The sequence below is a fragment of the Prionailurus bengalensis genome, chromosome B1 (assembly GCF_016509475.1).
Source record: "Prionailurus bengalensis isolate Pbe53 chromosome B1, Fcat_Pben_1.1_paternal_pri, whole genome shotgun sequence".
In the NCBI taxonomy this organism is placed as follows: Eukaryota; Metazoa; Chordata; class Mammalia; order Carnivora; family Felidae; genus Prionailurus; species Prionailurus bengalensis.
Window position 1 is genome coordinate 204,834,391 of NC_057344.1, and position 17,887 is coordinate 204,852,277.

Consider the following 17,887-nt stretch of genomic DNA (forward strand, 5'->3'; position numbering starts at 1 on the left):
GTCATGCCAACAACAGGGGTGCCACACGCAGCTGGAGGGCTAGGGCCGTGGCAAGAACCAAAAGTTTGCTATAGATGTTGTTACACATGAATTTCGTGTTAAACATCCAGAAAATGTGGCGACTTTGTTTTGCACAAGTAAGATACTGGGGAGATGGGTTGCGACTGAATATGTAATTCTGGGTCAGCAGCGCATGTGGTATGTAAAGCCATCGAGGCAGGCCAGATGATCCAGATGATCCGCGGAGAGAGGGAACCAAAGTCAGAACTTCTCAACACTTGGCCACCTAGTATAAAGCTAGTCCTCGAAAGATGCCAGCCTCTCCTCTCCACAGCGTTTTCAGACAAAGCGAGTAACGGAGACTATAAGATACACACGTGTGTATGCTACAACACGTGACTAAAATTCAAATTAACCAAACATATAAACTCCACTGGTTCCCTGAAAGGCACTTACAGCTGCACCGAAGTGTAGCCGAGGTAGCAGAAGGTGAAGATATGTAAGGCGTGCAACCTGAATACTTCTGACATACGCACACACCCATGAAACCACGGGGATCAAGACAGCGAACATTTACCGTCGCCCCCAGGTTTCCTCGTGCCCCCTGAGCTCCCTCCCTCCTGTACTCACTCTCCTCCTACCCCCATTCGCAGGCAACCACTGGACCGGGCTCTGTCTCTACCGATCACTATGCAAGTCCAGAAGTTACATCACACAGCATAATGTCTTTTGTCTGGCTTCTTCTGTCAAGTACCGTTATTTGGAGAGGATTCCCAGGTATGTATCAGGACTTTGTTTCTTTTAATTACTGAGTAGTACTCCATTACGTGGGTAAGCCACACCTTGTTTGTATCCATCCTCCCATTCAGAGACATTTGGGTTATTTCCAGTTTCTGGCTATTTACAAACAGTAGTCGCTAGGAACACTCATGTACAATCTTGGTATGGACACATGCTTTTGTTTTTCTTGGATAAATACCAAGGAATTGAATAACTGGGTCATATGGTAGGTGCATGTCTAACTTTTAAGAAATTGCCAAATTATTCCCAAAAAGCAATGTTGTAGATTTCCAGTAACCCACATCCTCATCGATGTGGTGAGCTGTGTTCATGGTAGCCATTGTAATGACTGTGCAGCACTGTCTCACAGTGGTTTTCCTTAAGCGTCAATTATGTTAAATATTTGTTCACAGGCTTATGCAGTATTTATTCAAATCTTTGGCCTGGCTCAAGGTTTACCAATTTTATTACTTTTAAAAGAATCAGCTTTTGGTTTGGTGGACTTTCCATATTCAAAAATTTTTTGTTTTGTTGATTTTTGCCTTTATGTTATTATTTCCTTGTCTTGGGTTACTTTGGGTGTAACTAGCTCTCTGATCTGCTTTCTTGTGGTGAGAGAACAAGTCATTGAGCCCTTTCTCTTTGCACAAAGAGGTGATTAGTGTTCTAAGTGTCCCTATAAGCAGCACTTTGACAATGATTTATAAATTTTGATGTGTGGTGTTTCCATTCTCATTAGGTCCAAAATACTTTATAATTACCCTCTTGACTTCTTCTTTGGCTCATGGGCTATTTAACGTGTGACATGTGTAGCTAAGTGTCTTTCATCTGTGATTTCTAATATAATTCCACGTAGTCAGAGAAGCTGCTTTGTACAATTTGAATTCTTCCAAATTTATCAAGACTTTTTTGGGGCACCTGGGTGGCTCAGTCGGTTAAGTGTCTGATGCCTGATTTTGGCTCAAGCCATGATCTCATGGTTTGTTGAGTTCGAGCCTTGCATCGGACTCTGTGCTGACAGCACAGAGCCTGCTTGGGATTTTCTCTCTCTCTCTCTCTCTCTCTCTGCCCCTCCCTGGCTCATGCACACTCTCTCAAAATAAATAAACATTAAAAAAATGACTTTTCATGGGCCAGAATATAGTCTATTTGGTAAATGTTTGACATTTACTTAAAAGAATGTGTAAGTGTGCTGCTATCGTTGGGTAGAGTTTTCTGTAAACATCTGTCAGGTCAGGTTGGCTAACAATGTCATTCAAGTCTTCTATAACCTTAGTTATTTTCTGTTTACTTGTTCAATCAATTACTGAGAGGGTGTTAAAAACTCCAACCATAATTTTGTATGTATCTATTTTTCCTTGAAATTCTTTTTAATCTAAATTTTAGTCAGTTAACATATGATACAATATTGGTCTCAGGAGTAGAATTCAGTGACTCATCACTTACATACAACACCCTCGTTACAAGTGCTCATTACAAGTACCCTCCTTAGTACCCATCCCCCAACTTCCCTCCATCAACCCTCAGTTTGTTCTCTATCCTTAAGAGTCTCTTGTGGTTTCCCTCTTTTCTCTTTTTCTCCCCACTTCCCATGTGTTCATCTGTTTTGTTTCTTAAATTCCACATATGAGTGAAATCATATGGTATTTGTCTTTTCCTGACTGACTTATTTCTTGTAATATTTTTCAGCATTTTTCGCAGAACTAGAACAACCTTAACATTTGTATGGAACCACAAAAGACCCCCAAAGAAGAAAAGTAATCCTGAAAAAGAAAGCTGGAGGCATCATAAGTCCAGATTTCAAGCTATATTATAAAGCTGTATCATCAAGATAGTATGGTAGTGGCACAAAAAAAAAAAAACAAAAACAAAACAAAAACAAAAAACAGACACATAGATCAATGGAACAGAACGGAAAACCCATAAATGGACACACAACTATACGGTCAACATCTTTGACAAATCAGGAAAGAACATCCAATGGAAAAAAGACAGTCTCTTCAGTAAGTGGTGCTGGGAAAACTGGAGGGTGGCACGCAGAAGAATGAACCTGGACCACTTTCTTACACCACACCCAAAAATAAACTCAAAATGGATGAAAGACCTACATGTGAGACAGGAAACCATCAAAATTCTAGAGGAGAACAAAAGCAGCAATCTCTTTGACCTCAACAGAGCAACTTCTTACTAGACATGTTGCAGAAGACAAGGAAAACCAAAGCAAACATGAACTATTGGGACCTCATCAAGATAAAAAGCTTCTGCACAGCAAAGGAAACAATCAACAAAACTAAAAGGCAGCCTATGGAATAGGAGAAGGTATCTGCAAATGACATATCTGACAAAGAGTTAGTATCTAAAATCTGTAAAGAACTTATCAAACTCCACACCCAAAAACACACAATGCAGTTAAGACATGAGCAGAAGACATGAACAGACACTTCTCCAAAGAAGACATCCAGATGGCCAACAGACACATGAAAAGATGCTCAACATCACTCATCATCAGGGAAATACAAATCAAAACCACCATGAGATACCACCTCAGACCTATCAGAATAGCTAAAAGGATGCAGAGAAAAGGGGAACCCTCTTGCACTGTTGATGGGAATGCAAACTCCAGCCATTCTGGAGACCAGTATGGAGGTTCCTCAAGAAACTAAACATAGATCTACCCTAAGATCCAGCAATGTTTTCCCTTGAAGTTCTATCAGGTTTTCATCCACATACTTTGACGCTTTGCTATCCGGTGCAAAGACATTTAGGACTGTTACGTCCTCTTAATACACTGACCCCTATATCAGTATGAAACTACTCTCTTTGCTCTGGTATCTATTTTTCTGATACTTAAAGAGCCACTCCAGCTTTTTACTTACATAAGGCAAGGCATGTCTTTCCCTATGACTTTACCGTATACATCTCTATGTTTACAGCACATTACAGCAGAAAGCATACAGCTGGGACGTGATACTTTTCCTATCTCACAATCTTTTAAAATTGGCATGTTTGGGGCGCCTGGGTGGTTCAGTTGGTTAAGCATCCAACTTCGGCTCAGGTCATGATCTCACTGCTCATGGGTTCGAGCCCCACATTGGGCTCTGTGCTGACAGCTCAGAGCCTAGAGCCTGCTTCCGATTCTGTGTGTGTCTCTGTCTCTGCCCCTCCCCTGCTCAAGCTCTGTCTCTCTCAAAAATAAATAAACATTACAATTTTTAAAAATTTTTTAATTTAGGGGCGCCTGGGTGGCGCAGTCGGTTAAGCGTCCGACTTCAGCCAGGTTGCGATCTCGCGGTCCGTGAGTTCGAGCCCCGCGTCGGGCTCTGGGCTGATGGCTCAGAGCCTGGAGCCTGTTTCCGATTCTGTGTCTCCCTCTCTCTCTGCCCCTCCCCCGTTCATGCTCTGTCTCTCTCTGTCCCAAAAATAAATAAACGTTGAAAAAAAAATTTTTTTTTAATTTTTTAATTTAAAATTGGCATGTTTAGATCACTTATATTAAATACAATTGTGGATATTAAATGGATATTTAAGTTTATAAAATTCATCACCTAATTATTTTTCTAATGACCCATGTGCTGTTTCCTTTTCCTCTTTTTCAGCTTTTTAAAAATTGAGTATTTTTTATGACTCTATTCTATCTCTTTTGTTGAACTGTGAGCTACACTTTTCTGTTTGAAGTGGTCACTTTAGTGTCATGGTGTACATTTTTACTTACCAGTCATCAAGTAAGACTTTACCACTAAACATACAAGAACCCTACATTCCCCTCTGCTGGCCTTCATGTTACTGTTGTCAGACATTTTCCTTCTACACGTAAGTCTCATGGTTTGTTGCTGCTTTTGCTTTATTATTGGTTTTTAAGATTTTGTTTTTAAGTAATCTCTACCCCCAACATGGGGCCTGGGGCCTGAACTCGTGACCGGGAAAAAAGAGTTGCCTGCTCCACTGACTGAGCCAGCCAGGCACACCACTGCTCTTCTATTTAAAAAAAATTGTTTTTTCAACGTTTATTTATTTTTGGGACAGAGAGAGACAGAGGGGGGAGGGGCAGAGAGAGAGGGAGACACAGAATCGGAAACAGGCTCCAGGTTCTGAACCATCAGCCCAGAGCCTGACACGGGGCTCGAACTCCCGGACCGCGAGATCGTGACCTGGCTGAAGTCGGACGCTTCACCGACTGCGCCACCCAGGCGCCCCTCCACTGCTCTTCTTTTAAGTAGACAATTGTAGGGGCGCCTGGGTGGCTCAGTCAGTTGAGCGTCTGACTTTGGCTCAGGTCAGTATCTCACAGTTCGGGAGTTCAAGCCCCCCGCTGGGCTCTCTGCTGTCAGCACCGAGCCTGCTTGGGATTCTCTGTAGCCCGCTCTCTCTGCCCCTACCCCGTTTGCTCTCTCTCAAAAATACACATCAAAAAACTAGACAACTGTATTTTAAAGTAATTTAAAACATATTTTCTGCATACATTTACAATTTGCAGTGTATTTCTTTCTTTCTGTAGACTCACATATCCACCTGGTGACATCTGTTCTCTACCTCAGAACTTCCTTTACCATATTTGTGATGGAGATCCACTGGCCATGCATTCTTTTGGCTTTTTACGCCTGAAAAAAAGGTTGATCTGGTCTTCACTTTTAAGAGACATTTTTGCTGGTTTACGATTCCAGGTTACGCTTTTCCCTTTCTGTGCTTTAAAGCTGCTCTTTCTCCGTCTCCTGGCTTGCGCCGTGTCTCATGAGAAGTCTGCCGTCTTTACCTTTGTTCAACACATAATACATCTTTTTTCTAAAATTTTTTTCTCAACGCGTATTTATTTTTGAGAGAGACAGAGCATGAGTCGGGGAGGAGCAGAGAGCGAGAGAGACACAGAATGTGACGCAGGCTCCAGGCTCCGAGCTGTCAGCACAGAGCCCGACGTGGGACTCGAGCCCACGAACTGTGAGATCACGACCTGACTGAAGTTGCACACTTCACTGAGCCACCCAGGCACCCCTAATGCATCGCTTTTCCTGACTGCATTTTTCTTTTAACCGTTGTTTTCCCTGACACAATGATGATGTGTCTTGGTGTAATTTTCTTCATCTTTCTTATGCTTGAAGCTTACTGAGCTTCTGGGATTTGTGGATTTATAGTTTTCAACAAATTGGACATTTTTCAGCCATTATTCCTTCAAATTTTTTTCATATTCCTCATTCCCATTCTTTCTCTCAGGGACTCCAATTACGCATACACAGTGGGCCCCGGGAAGCGGTTTCAAAGCTCACTGATGCTCTGTTCACCCCCGCCCTGCCCTGCAGGCTTCTCCTTCATGGTTCTTTTTGGATACTTTCTATTGCTATCTCCTCAAGTTCCTTCATTCACCTCTTCTGCTGCAGCATCCAACGCATTCAAGTCTAGAAGTTCACCTGGGTTTTCTTTTATCCTGTGTTTCCTTTTAACATGCTCATGCTTTCCTCTATCCCGCTGAATATACAGAATATAGTGATAACTGCGTTAACATCTAGCTAATAATTCTATCACATGTGTCATTTCTGAGTCTGTTTCTATTTTTCATTTTGTACCTCATTATGGATCGTACTTGCCTGCGTCTGTCTCTGCGTGCCTCATGATTTCTGACCAGATAGTCTAGACACTGTAGGCTTTACCGTGTTAGGTCATGGGTATTGTTTTCTGAGCTTTGTTCTGGGTCATAGTTGGGTTATTTGGGAAGAGTCTGGTCTTCCCAAGGCTTGCTTGTAAAATTTGGGAGGTGGGATCAGAACACCTTTCTGTTTGTTTGTTTGTTTGTTTGTTTGTTTGTTTGTTTTTTTAAGATCTAACTGGCTTTATTAAGTGATTCATGCATCAGGCAGCATTCCATTGGGAAGGTAGAGAGATGCTCCCAGGATGAGAGCACCTTCAATCTGCCCCACTACTGAGGCAATATCCTGGGAGTGCACTACCTGTGTGTCACAAGATTCCCCCACTCTGGCTGTGGGCACACAAATTGTTTGGGGCCCTGCATGAGCTCCAAGGACTGTGACACGACTCCCTTCCTGGGTTCTTTCCTTGGCACGCAGTTTCCACACATGCCCGTGCTCGTCCGTACACAGCTGAGTATTCAAGGAGAATCCCACGTGGTTCTCCAAAACTCTCTTTTTCTCTTTGCAGCCCTCTCTTCTCTGGTACTCTGCCCTGTAAATTTACTTTGGCCTCCCCACCCCAAGGAAACCACCAGGTTCTCTTCGGGCTACTCCCTCCTTTCTTCCTGAGCCACAGCCTGCAAATGCTCTCAAGGCAGTGAGCTTGGCCAGTCCTTAGCTCGTTTAGTTTTTCTGTCTCTCAGAGATCACTGTCCTGTACTGCCTGCTGTCCAATGTTGGAACAATGCTGTTCGAGATATTCTGTCCTTCATTTAAGCGGTTTAAGACAGGAGGATAAATCCAGTCTGGTTACATCAATATTCTTTAAAAATAAACGTACAAGAATAAACACTAAATAAGTGTCGTCCCCCTAATCCTACACACATACAGATAAAATGTATTTATATAAAGGCATTTTATTGATTTACTTACTTCAGATCCTATGTTGTAACCCAGACGTTTTTCCATAAGAGAATATATTTATTCCTAAATTGGCACTCCTGCTGAAAACACTTGCAAGTGCCACGGACAACTGAGTTCTGCACCTGTGACTTAAGACACTTCATCTTTTCTCAGTAAAGTGGTTTTCTACTCTGTGGTACAAGCCGTCATTTGTGGCCAATGTGTCTATATGTAAGAAGATACCAAACTCATTTTCCTGCTAGGCTTACACTCTAGTTTTAAAAGTAATCTCCAGGGGTGCCTGGGTGGCTCAGTCAGTTAACGCATCCGACTTCGGCTCAGGTCATGATCATACAGTTCGTGAGTTCGAGCCCCGCGTCGGGCTCTGTGCTGACAGCCCAGAGCCTGGAGCCTGTTTCAGATTCTGTGACTCCCCCTCTGTCTGCTCCTCTCCCACTCATGCTCGCTCGCTCTCTCTCTCCTTCAAAAAATAAATAAAAACATTAAAAATATATATAAAAAAATAAAAATAAAAGCAATCTCCAAAAAAGAAACTCCAAATGCAATATGAAAAACTCAGACTTACTATTTAAAGACTTTACATGTAGGGGCGTCTGGGTGGCTCAGTTAGTTAAGCGTCTGACTCTCGATTTCAGCTCAGGTCATGATCTCTGCGTCATGAGTTCAAGCCCCACATCAGGGTCCACGCTGACAGTGTGGAGCCTGCTTGGGATTCTCTCCCTCTCTGTCTCTGTCCCTCCCCTGCATGTGCTTGCTTGCTCTCTCTCTCTCTCTCTCTCTCTCTCTCTCTCTCTCTCTCTCAAAATAAATAAACTTTTAAAAATAAATAAAGACTTTACAGCTAAACTTATTATAGACCCAAAGAAAATATGGCATCTTAGGGCATAATAGCACTAAAGGTGGTCAGGTAATAATGGCACATCTCAGGTCATACAGCCCAGTGAAGGCTAAAGCCAGGATTCTCACGTACACAAAACACAAAGCAAACATGCCTGTTTTTGTCCCATTACCATCTCCTGCCTCAGACACGACACAGCTGTCTCTTCCTGACTGGTCCCCAACCCACACATCTGTCTGCCCTCTACTTCTGTCAGGATGGCCTCTCATACTGCACATGTGACCAGAATATTCCTCTGTTTTGAACCCTTCAATAGGTCCCCTGCCGAAAAGGATCAAGCACGACATACAAGGCCCTTGTCACTTACTCGCTGCAGAATTACCCAGCTGAAATTCCTTAAAATTCCAAACCTCTGCCCCATTCAACCGTGGGGCCTTAGTACATGCCATTTCCAATCCTGAAACACCAATCTCCCGTCCGTTACCAGGCAGCTGTTAGGCACCCTCACAAACCTCACTGTGCTATCATTCTTTTTCTGTGAACTGTGCTTTCTTCCAACTTACTCCCCACCCCTCAAGCAATACAGCCCCACAGAGTTAATTACTCTGATTCCCGTACCCCCTCTATACTTGACACGACTACCTTATGCTTTCAAATGTCCATCTTCTCATGACACTCAAGAATTTTTAAGTCCCACAAAGCACCCAGCATCCAGCAGGCACCCAGTAAATGCTCAATGACAGAAATGAAGCCACTACTCCACATCATCAATTCACCTTTGGTCTCCCCTACTCCCACCGCCATTTTCCTTGCTGAGTTTACACACAATCTTTTGTGAGCTACCTGTGTCCAGGGATGACTGCATGTGTGGTCACTAAAATATCTACAGTCTTTTCTGCTTCCTTTCTGAACTCAGCTTTCCCAAAGCACATGCAAGTTCTGTAAGCAAGTGGGAAATACTACTTGGGAAATAATGACTAACATTAATATTTAAGTTCTCTTCCAATTAGTTACCATAAAATTGCCAACAGAACCACGAGTTAGGTGCAAAATTATTTAAATATTTTAATGTTTTGGAACATGTAATTTATATGATCGCAGGGAGTAAAATATTTTTAGCAATTTCAAGACTTCAAAGGTGCTTCCTAAAAATTCAATAAACATTAATTACTGATTCCCTACTATTACATTATGATAGCATTCTTTTTATAGCTAATGTGGAAGTGAGGTTTTTGGTGTTTTGTTGTTTGTTTTAGGATTTACTTCAATTTCAGTTTATATATTTTAAAAAGTAGAGAAAGCCTAAAAAAATCTGCAACCATTGGTTTCTTACAGCTGCTGGTCAACCTTCTCATTGGGCCTACCTATGAATGCCCAGTGGTTCTGCAGAAGTCAACAGGGTGGCTTTGCGCACTAATGAAGGCACAGTGGTACCTGCTCTCTGCCAGAAACTATAGTTATATAAAATGGTTTTAAGCATGTGACTGTTATGAATATGGTCTTTGTACATACAGGAAGTCCTCTTTGAAGTCTAGTAAGCAACGCAATGACTGTTTTGATTCTGCTTAGCTGGAAGAAGACAAATGTCTAAGCAGCCTCGGAACAAGTCAGGATGCCGGGGCGAGTTTAGCGCCACTGCTCCGTCATCTGGCACATGGCAATTCACACATTCAAATGTTTACAGAATACCTCAGGTCTCTGCATTTAAGCTCCATATGGCAAGAGAAAAAGAACTTGAATTTATTAGTAGCAGCAAATCAGACAGTTAAGAAAGACTTACGGCCCTGGAAATAGGTCTTTCTTACATTCTTTTTCACCTATCTTGAAACCACAAATCACCTACTGTGGTCAAATGGCATGCTGATATCAAAGTATACTAACTTCTCTGGCTACAGTTTGCACCCCCTTTAAAATCGAAAATTCCAGTAACCAGTCATTTAGTACAGGGTGCTAACAGTCTCTACAGCAATACCCAGATATCACCAGAGGGGAAGAAAAAAACCCACAAATAGAACAGAAGCCGGAAAGGCTTTGAGTCAGACACTGTAAGTGGGATAGGCAACATTTGAAAACCGAGCGACTGAGGTGATTCCAAAGGTAGCCACTCAACACACCTCGCAAGCTCGTCTCACCAACACGGCCCTGCTGACCTGGGCACCCAGGCCAGGGGCAGCCCCCTCCGTCCACCCCACACCCGGCCACAGGGAGGCACCTGGTGCCAGGACAGCCACACCAGAGACTAGCCAGTGACCTAAAATAATAACCACAAAAAGTACTTGCCTTTGGCAGAATCCCCAACTTCCCATAACACAGAATGTGGTGATAACACTGAGTTGGCCTCCAGGATTGTTACTAAAACTGCTATGGTCCAAGAAATTCACAAGGCAGGGAGAGGAGGCACAGAAACTTTCACTGGAGGGCTAAGAGTCCGAAGGAAGAGGGAGGGGTGCCTCCCGGCAGGAGCTGCAGAAGAAAGGGAGCAGAGGTGTGGAGAGCAAGCTGAGGGGAGGCAGAGCAGAGACTTCCATGTGAAGCAGGTGCACAGGCGGGCAGCAGCAGGAGGCGGGGACACACCGGATATGTAGCCTTCACAGGGCACCCTGGCCAGGTGAGCAGGCGCCTGTCAAAGCATCTGGTCCCCGTGGGTCTCACAACGAGGGGAAGGGCACAGACCTCTTGCTGAAACTGCAAACATTTAAAGGCTACGACAACACTCAGCGCTGCAAACAGCACTGCAGAATGATGGTGCGAAGTCCTAACGACCTGTTTGAAAACCCACTGGCAGTTTGTTTCCAGAGGCTCCAAGCCGTCTACCTGGAGCTGTGCCCCTCGGCATGCTTACCCAGCACACGCCTCCTCGCCTAGGTGAGACCTCTGCTCACGCACCAGGCCCCGCCATCTGCTTGAGGACTCTGTTCTGTGGATTCTCCCCTCCATTCTTCGGATCATCAATCTTTCCTTCTTTCCTGCATCATTTCCATGAGGATACAAGCACACTGTTACCACTAGGCTGAAGACACAAAACACCCTCCTCGGGACCACACTTCCACCTCCAGCTGCTAGGAACCTCTTTTCCTTCCTTTTCAACTCCGTCGGAGCTGTGCACCCCAGCTCTTTCTAAGAGAAATTAAATGCAAGCCACAAATGTGAGCTATGCAGTAAATTAACACACACACACACACACACACACACACACACACACACACACACACAAACTAACAACAATGGTGAAAACAAGACAGCACTTCACACCTATCAGAAAGGCCACAGTCCAAGGCACGTGGGTGAGCAAGTGGGGCAACAGGAACTCTCGTTCACGGCGGTGGGAGCGCAAATGGTGCGGTCACTTTGGAAGACAGTTTGGCAGCTTCTTGCAAAACTAAACATGCTCTTGCCATACGATCCAGCAATTATGCCCAAAGGAGCTGAAAACTTTGATCCACACCAAAAAAACTTGCATACGAATGTTTACAGCACTTTTATTCAAAATTTCAAAACTTGGAAGCCACCAAGATGTCCTTCAGAACGTGAATGGATAAACTACGATCCATCCAGACAGTGGAATATTACTCACACTCAAAAGAAATGAGCACCAAGCCAGGAAAAGACATGGAGGAACTTTAAATGCACACTACTAAGGGAAAGAAGCCAATTTGAAAAGGCTACATACTGTATGATTTCATGTACAGGACATTCTGGAAAAGGCAAAGCCACAGAGACAGTAAAAAAAAAAAAAAAAAAAAAAAGTGGTTGCCAGGGGTTGGCGGAGGAAGGGAGGTACAGGAGGAGCACAGAAGATCTTTTGGGGCAGTGAAACCACTCTGCATGATACCGTAATAGGGATACCTAGCATTAGACATTTGTCCAAACCCAAAGAATGTACACCACCAAATGACCCAATGGAAACTATGGACTCTGAGCTAATGATGATGTATCAGCATAGGCTTACCAACTGTCACAAACGCCCCTCTGGTGGGGGATGCTGACCGTGTGGGAGCGTGCGTGCGTGTGAAGACGGGGGAGGGGTACGTGGGAACTCCCTGTACTTCTTGCTCAATTTTTCTGTGAATCTAAAGTTGCTCCAAAAAATGAAGTCTATTAAACCCCCACTCCAAAAAAAAACCCCCACAGGTGAACTCTACTCACATCATCTTCAACTCAATAACACCCACAACATTATATCAAAGGTAATCCATATGAACTATTAATGAGATATTTCGTACTCCTTTCTCGTACCAAGCCTTCAGTATTCAGTGTGCACTTGCACACTTAGAGCACATCTCAGGTGTCCCACGGCCACACACAGCCAGGCACCTCGGACTAAGAGGTGCAGGGCCATGCTCACTCTCCAACCTGCCAGGAAGGCTCTTGCTCGCCACCAATCCTCCAGCATCACACTGGACTCCACCGACATAAGGCACAGGGGTTCCCTCCCTCCTATTGCATGGTCTTTCTTCCACTGGCCTGCTGGTCATCACACCCTCCTGACGCTTCTGAGAACCCACTCCAGCCCCAGATGTCGTGACTCTGGGCAAAGATGGCTCCACACATTCCTCCAGACCAGGACTCCTAACCTTAGGGTCAATTCCCAGCCACCTTCTCTGCTCTGTGTTCAGTCTGTGCCTCAGGCTTCTAGCAGGTTCCTCTTTTCAGAGAAGAGATCTTCTTTCTTTCCTGGTAGCTTTCAGGGAAGAGGTGTAGAATCAAATGCCTTGGCCTCAAGTCCTGGATGGCCCTATAAATGGGGACAGGGACTGAGAAGTGGGGAAGCCAGGCTTCAGTGACAGAGGAGGAAGTGCACAAAGACTGGGCAGAATAACACCCACTTCCAGTTAGCCCCTAACTGCGTCTCAAGAAGCCTGTGTCACTTGTATCATGAGAAAAGCAAACTTTCCTAGAAAGACTTCTGGAAGCTGAACGGGTAGGCCAGCTGGTGGTGAGAAGGGGCCCTCACGTTCAGTGCTCGCAAGGCATTCGGGTCTGGCCATCTCTGTCCTTGCTCAGTCAGGATCACAGACGCCATCTCCTCTGCTGCCTAGGTGGCCTGCCAAACTGCTGACTACACCACTGGGCACTGGTGCACTGGAGGGGCCAGCAGAGAGAGCCCGGTCCCCAGGTGACAGCATTCCACCCACATGTGACAGACCCCGACCTGAGGCTAAGGCCCTTCCCTCCTGCCAGCACAACCCCAGCCCATGTGGATCCCAAACTGGCACAGGAACAGCATCCTCCATTGCCGACAGGGACACACAGACTATGTATCTGCTGCTCCAAGGCTCTGGTAACAAACTTTAACAATTTTACCAAGAGACAAAAACTGGTAACAGAAATCAGTTAAGGAATGGGAAACTGACATACCCAGAAGCAAGAAGATTCAGGTACCTTCATTTGATGTCTCAAGTACAGAAAATTTTGCATTTATACTGAAAGGCATTTAACCACATTATCAGAAATTCTAAAAATGTTCTCTATTTCATCTTCAGTAATTTAATAACTAGAATCTCATATTTTGATGAAAAACAAAGACTGTATATTCTTTTTTTTTTTTAATGTTTGTTTATTTTTGAGAGAGAGAGAGTGAGCGAGCACGCGCACAAGCCAGGGAGGGGCAGCGAGAGGGAGACACAGAATCTGAAGCAGATTCCAGGCTTTGCGCTGTCAGAACAGAGCCTTACACGGGGCTCGAACCCACAAACTGGGAGATCATGATCTGAGCTGAACTCAGATGCTTAACCCACTGAGCCACCCAGGCACCTCTGTATAGTCTTTAAATATATGTATAAGCATTTTTTCTGGCATTAAATAGGAGATACATGTGATTATGTATAAAATCATATCTGTGAGATACAATGGTCAGCACCATATATAAAATAAATGGCTGAACAAAAACAGACTCCAAAGAGCTTTTGAAATCTGTATTTTTAACGCTGACAATCACACCTCAATTCCAAATAGTAGCTTAATTCAAAAAACAGCACAGTCTTCACCTCACACACGCTACAATGGCTTTGCTCGAAAAGACAACAAACAACAGGTGTTGGCGAGGTGTGGAACCCCGGGCACTGTTGGTGGGAACTGTAAACAGGTGCAGCTGCTGGGGAAAACAGGCGGGGGGGGGGGGGGGGGGCGGCTCACAAAATCAGAAACAGAGCTACCATGTGACCTAGCAATTCCACTTCCAGGCATGTATCAAAAGAAAACGGAAACACTAGCTCAAAACCATGTCTGCACCTCCACAGTTCACTACAGTAGCAGCTACAAGAGCCAAGGCATGGAAGCAGCCCAAGGGTCCATTAATGGAAGAACGGAGAAAACACAATGGAGTACTACTCAGCCATAAAAAAGAACAAAATCTCAACACCAACGGATCTCGAGGGCACTATGCTAAGGCAAAGTAAGTCAGAAAAGGACAAATCCCATATTGTTTCACCTACATGCTGAATCTAAAAAATGACAATAAAAAGAACAAATACTGAGCTCAGACAAAACAGACTGGCAATGCCAGCGGCAGGGCTGGAGGAGGAGAGAAATGGGTGAAGGGGGTCAAAAGGTGCAAGCTCCCAGTTATAAGATAAGTAAGTCCTAGGGACATCATTGTGTACGTCATGACAACTACAGTTAACGATACTGTATTGCATATTTGAAAGTTGCTCAGAGAACAGATCTGAACAATTCTCATCGTAAGAAAAAAGTCTGCAACCGGGTGTGGTGACAGATACCAGACTTACTGTGGTGATCATGTGTGTACAAACACTGCCTTATTATGTTGTACACCTGCAACTAATATAATGTTGTATATCATACCTCAATAAAAAAAAATTTTTTTTTAAGAGCAAAGTCAAAAGCAATTTTAGACAGCTTTGAGCTGATCCCTAAACTGACACAAGATCCAGCTTGGTAGCCACTGTCAAAATGTGGCTACAGAGCACTTGAAATGTGATTAGTCAAACTGAGATGTGGCAAAGTATAAAATCCACACCAGACTTCAAAGACTTGTATGAAAAAAGGAATGCAAATATTTCAGTAATAATTTTTGTATTGATTCCATGCTGAAATAATATTGTCACTGGTTACCTAAGGTTAAGTAAAATATACCAGGTAAAATTGATTATATTTGTTTCTTTTTACCTTTATAAGATGGTTACTAAAAAAAATATATTTTTAAGTAGGCTGCACGCCCAGCACGGAGCCCAACGCAGAGCTCGAATTTGCAACCCTGCGGATCAAGACCTAAGCTGAGATCAAGAGTCAGATGCTTAACTGACCGAGCCACCTAGGTACCCCCTTTTATTTTAAGTAATTTCTACACCCTACATGGGGCTCAAACTGAGATGATGGGTCACAAGCTCTGGCCAGGTACCCTCTCAGTACACTTTCAAGACATTATTATGGAAATATCCCAACACATATCAAAGATGAAAGAATAGTATAATGAACTCTTCATGTACCCATCACTCAGCTTCAACAATTATGTTTCATCTACTCTTTCCACCTCCCCACTTTTTTTTTTTTTTTTTGAGAGAGAGCGAGCGGGGGAGGGGCAGAGGAGGGTGAAGGAGTAAGAGGGAGGGAGGGAGGGAGAGAGACAAGAGACAGAGACAGAGGGAATATCTCAAGCAGGCTCCAAACTCAGTGCTGAGACTGACACGGGGCAGAATCCCACAACCCTGGGATCATGACCTGAGCTGAGATCAAGAGTCAGACGCTTAACCCACTGAGGCCCCCCACCCCCCCCACCCCCCCGCCCCGCGCCCCTGGTTACTAACAATTTTACAATTACATGTGGCTTACATTCCATTTCTCTTGAGCAGTACTGGGCTGGAAAGTCACTATTTCTCCCTTTTCCCATCTTCTATGATCTAATAATAAAGAATAAATATCCAGCCCTAAGCAGAAGAAAATGAAGTCACAGGGAATAATTTACAAATAGGAAAAAGAACAGCTAGAAAATGAGAATTTGACTACAGCTGACAATAGCTCTAAATACTTTAATCCTTTTAAACTCCCAAGTTTTTTAACACAGAAATTTAAAACTTCTGTAAAGCATAAAGTTTTTTTTTTTTTTAATACCAACTTAGACAAAATATCTGTAATACAGAGGCAATAGGCTAATTTCCTCAATATGTACAGGAGCTTCTAATCATCCCAACAGCCTTATATGGTGAGTCCAATTACCATCCTCACTTTACTGAAAAGAAAATTAAAGTGCTGAGTTTGAGAAAACTTGTTCACGCTGGCTGGTAAGTCTCAGAACGAGGATTCAACGTAGGTGAGCTGGCTCCAGACACTGGAAGATGTGCTGGAGTCCCTTCCTGGGCAAGGCAGCTTCTCAGATGAAGGCACCCTTCCCAAAATACAGCTGTATGAGTCCTAGGGCTCACATCGCTGGGGCATGGGCACACCAGCCAGCTAAGGGAGGTGCAGTATAGGTGGGGCATCAAAATCAAAATACATGTGCATTAGCAGAGACCAACAAAGCCAAAAACTGCTTCTCAGACGAGCAAAAAAATGGACAGATAATGGCGAGACTCAAGAGGAAGGAGACCGTACAAAACACCAAGGTCAAAATGAAAACATCGTTACATCAAACTCACTTAAAATAGCAATAACAATAAATAAGTATCAACATATTTAGGTCAAACTTTTGGTGAAAGTTTGATGAAATGTTCAAAGAATTCCTAGAAAGTACAATTTACCAAAACAGATAGATGGAAACTGGAGTACTTTAATTAGTAAATAAACTCGACCAGATGGAAGTCCAAGCTGAGATGGCTTCTAGCAAAATTTAATAAGAAATAAGTGTAGGGGCCTGGGGGGCTCAGGCAGTTAAGCCTCCTACTTCAGCTCAGGTCGTGATCTCGTGATCCGTGAGTTTGAGCCCCACGTCGGGCTCTGTGCTGACAGCTCGAAGCCTGGAGCCTGCTTCGGATTCTGTGTGTGTCTCTCTCTGCCCCCTCCCCCACTCACGCTCTGTCTCTTTCTCCTTCAGAAATAAATAAACATCCCAAAAACAAAATGTTTAAGAAATAAGTCTAATTTTATTTTATTTTTTTAATTTTTTTTAATGTTTATTATTTTTGAGAGAGACAGACAGCAAGCAGGGAAGGGGCAGAGAGAGAGGGAGACACAGAATCCGAAGCACGCTCCAGGCTCTGAGCTGTCAGCACAGAGCCCGACACGGAGCTCGAACTCACAGACCACAAGATCATGACCTGAGCCGAAGTCGGCCGCCAACCGAGTGAGCCACCCAGGCGCCCCGTAATAAGTCTAATTTTAGACAAACTCTTCCAGATAACAGAAAAAGGTACACACCAAAAATTAACCATAATCTACATCCTGAAATCCAACAGATAAAAGAAAATTCCAAGTTACTCTCATTCATGAAAATAAATGCAAAAAAATTCTAAATTATTGTATGAGCAAACTGAATCTGGCAATAGACAGAAAAGGATACTACTATGGCAAAGTGGGTTTTTACCCAAGAATTCATAGTTCGACACTGAGCTGATTTTCTAATTACTTTATCACATTACAGAACAAGACACAAGTACCATGTAATTAAACAGATGCCAGAAAAGGCTTTTGATAAAACTGAACATCCATTCATTAATAAAAACATTCCTAATTAACCAGGAATACAAGGTAACTTTCTTTTAAAATGATAAATAAAGGCTATCTTAAAAAAAAAAAAAAAATCGGGGCGCCTGGGTGGCTCAGTGGGTTAAGCGGC

General features: G+C 43.6%; 1 protein-coding gene across 6 annotated transcripts in view; it reads right to left on the reverse strand.

Annotated features, from left to right (window-relative positions):
* Positions 1–17,887, reverse strand: part of FAM193A (family with sequence similarity 193 member A) — a 167,394-nt gene that overhangs the window by 99,071 nt on the left and 50,436 nt on the right. For 3 of the 6 annotated variants that reach the window (XR_006296232.1, XM_043573149.1, XM_043573146.1), the window contains exon 1: positions 11,000–11,234. The exons of 2 other annotated variants lie outside the window; for them this stretch is intronic. The gene's annotated coding sequence lies outside the window, so the exon portion shown is untranslated. Of the gene's footprint in view, positions 1–10,437; positions 10,856–10,999; positions 11,235–17,887 lie in introns of those variants that run through there. One more of the 6 variants, XM_043573148.1, reaches the window with a different exon arrangement.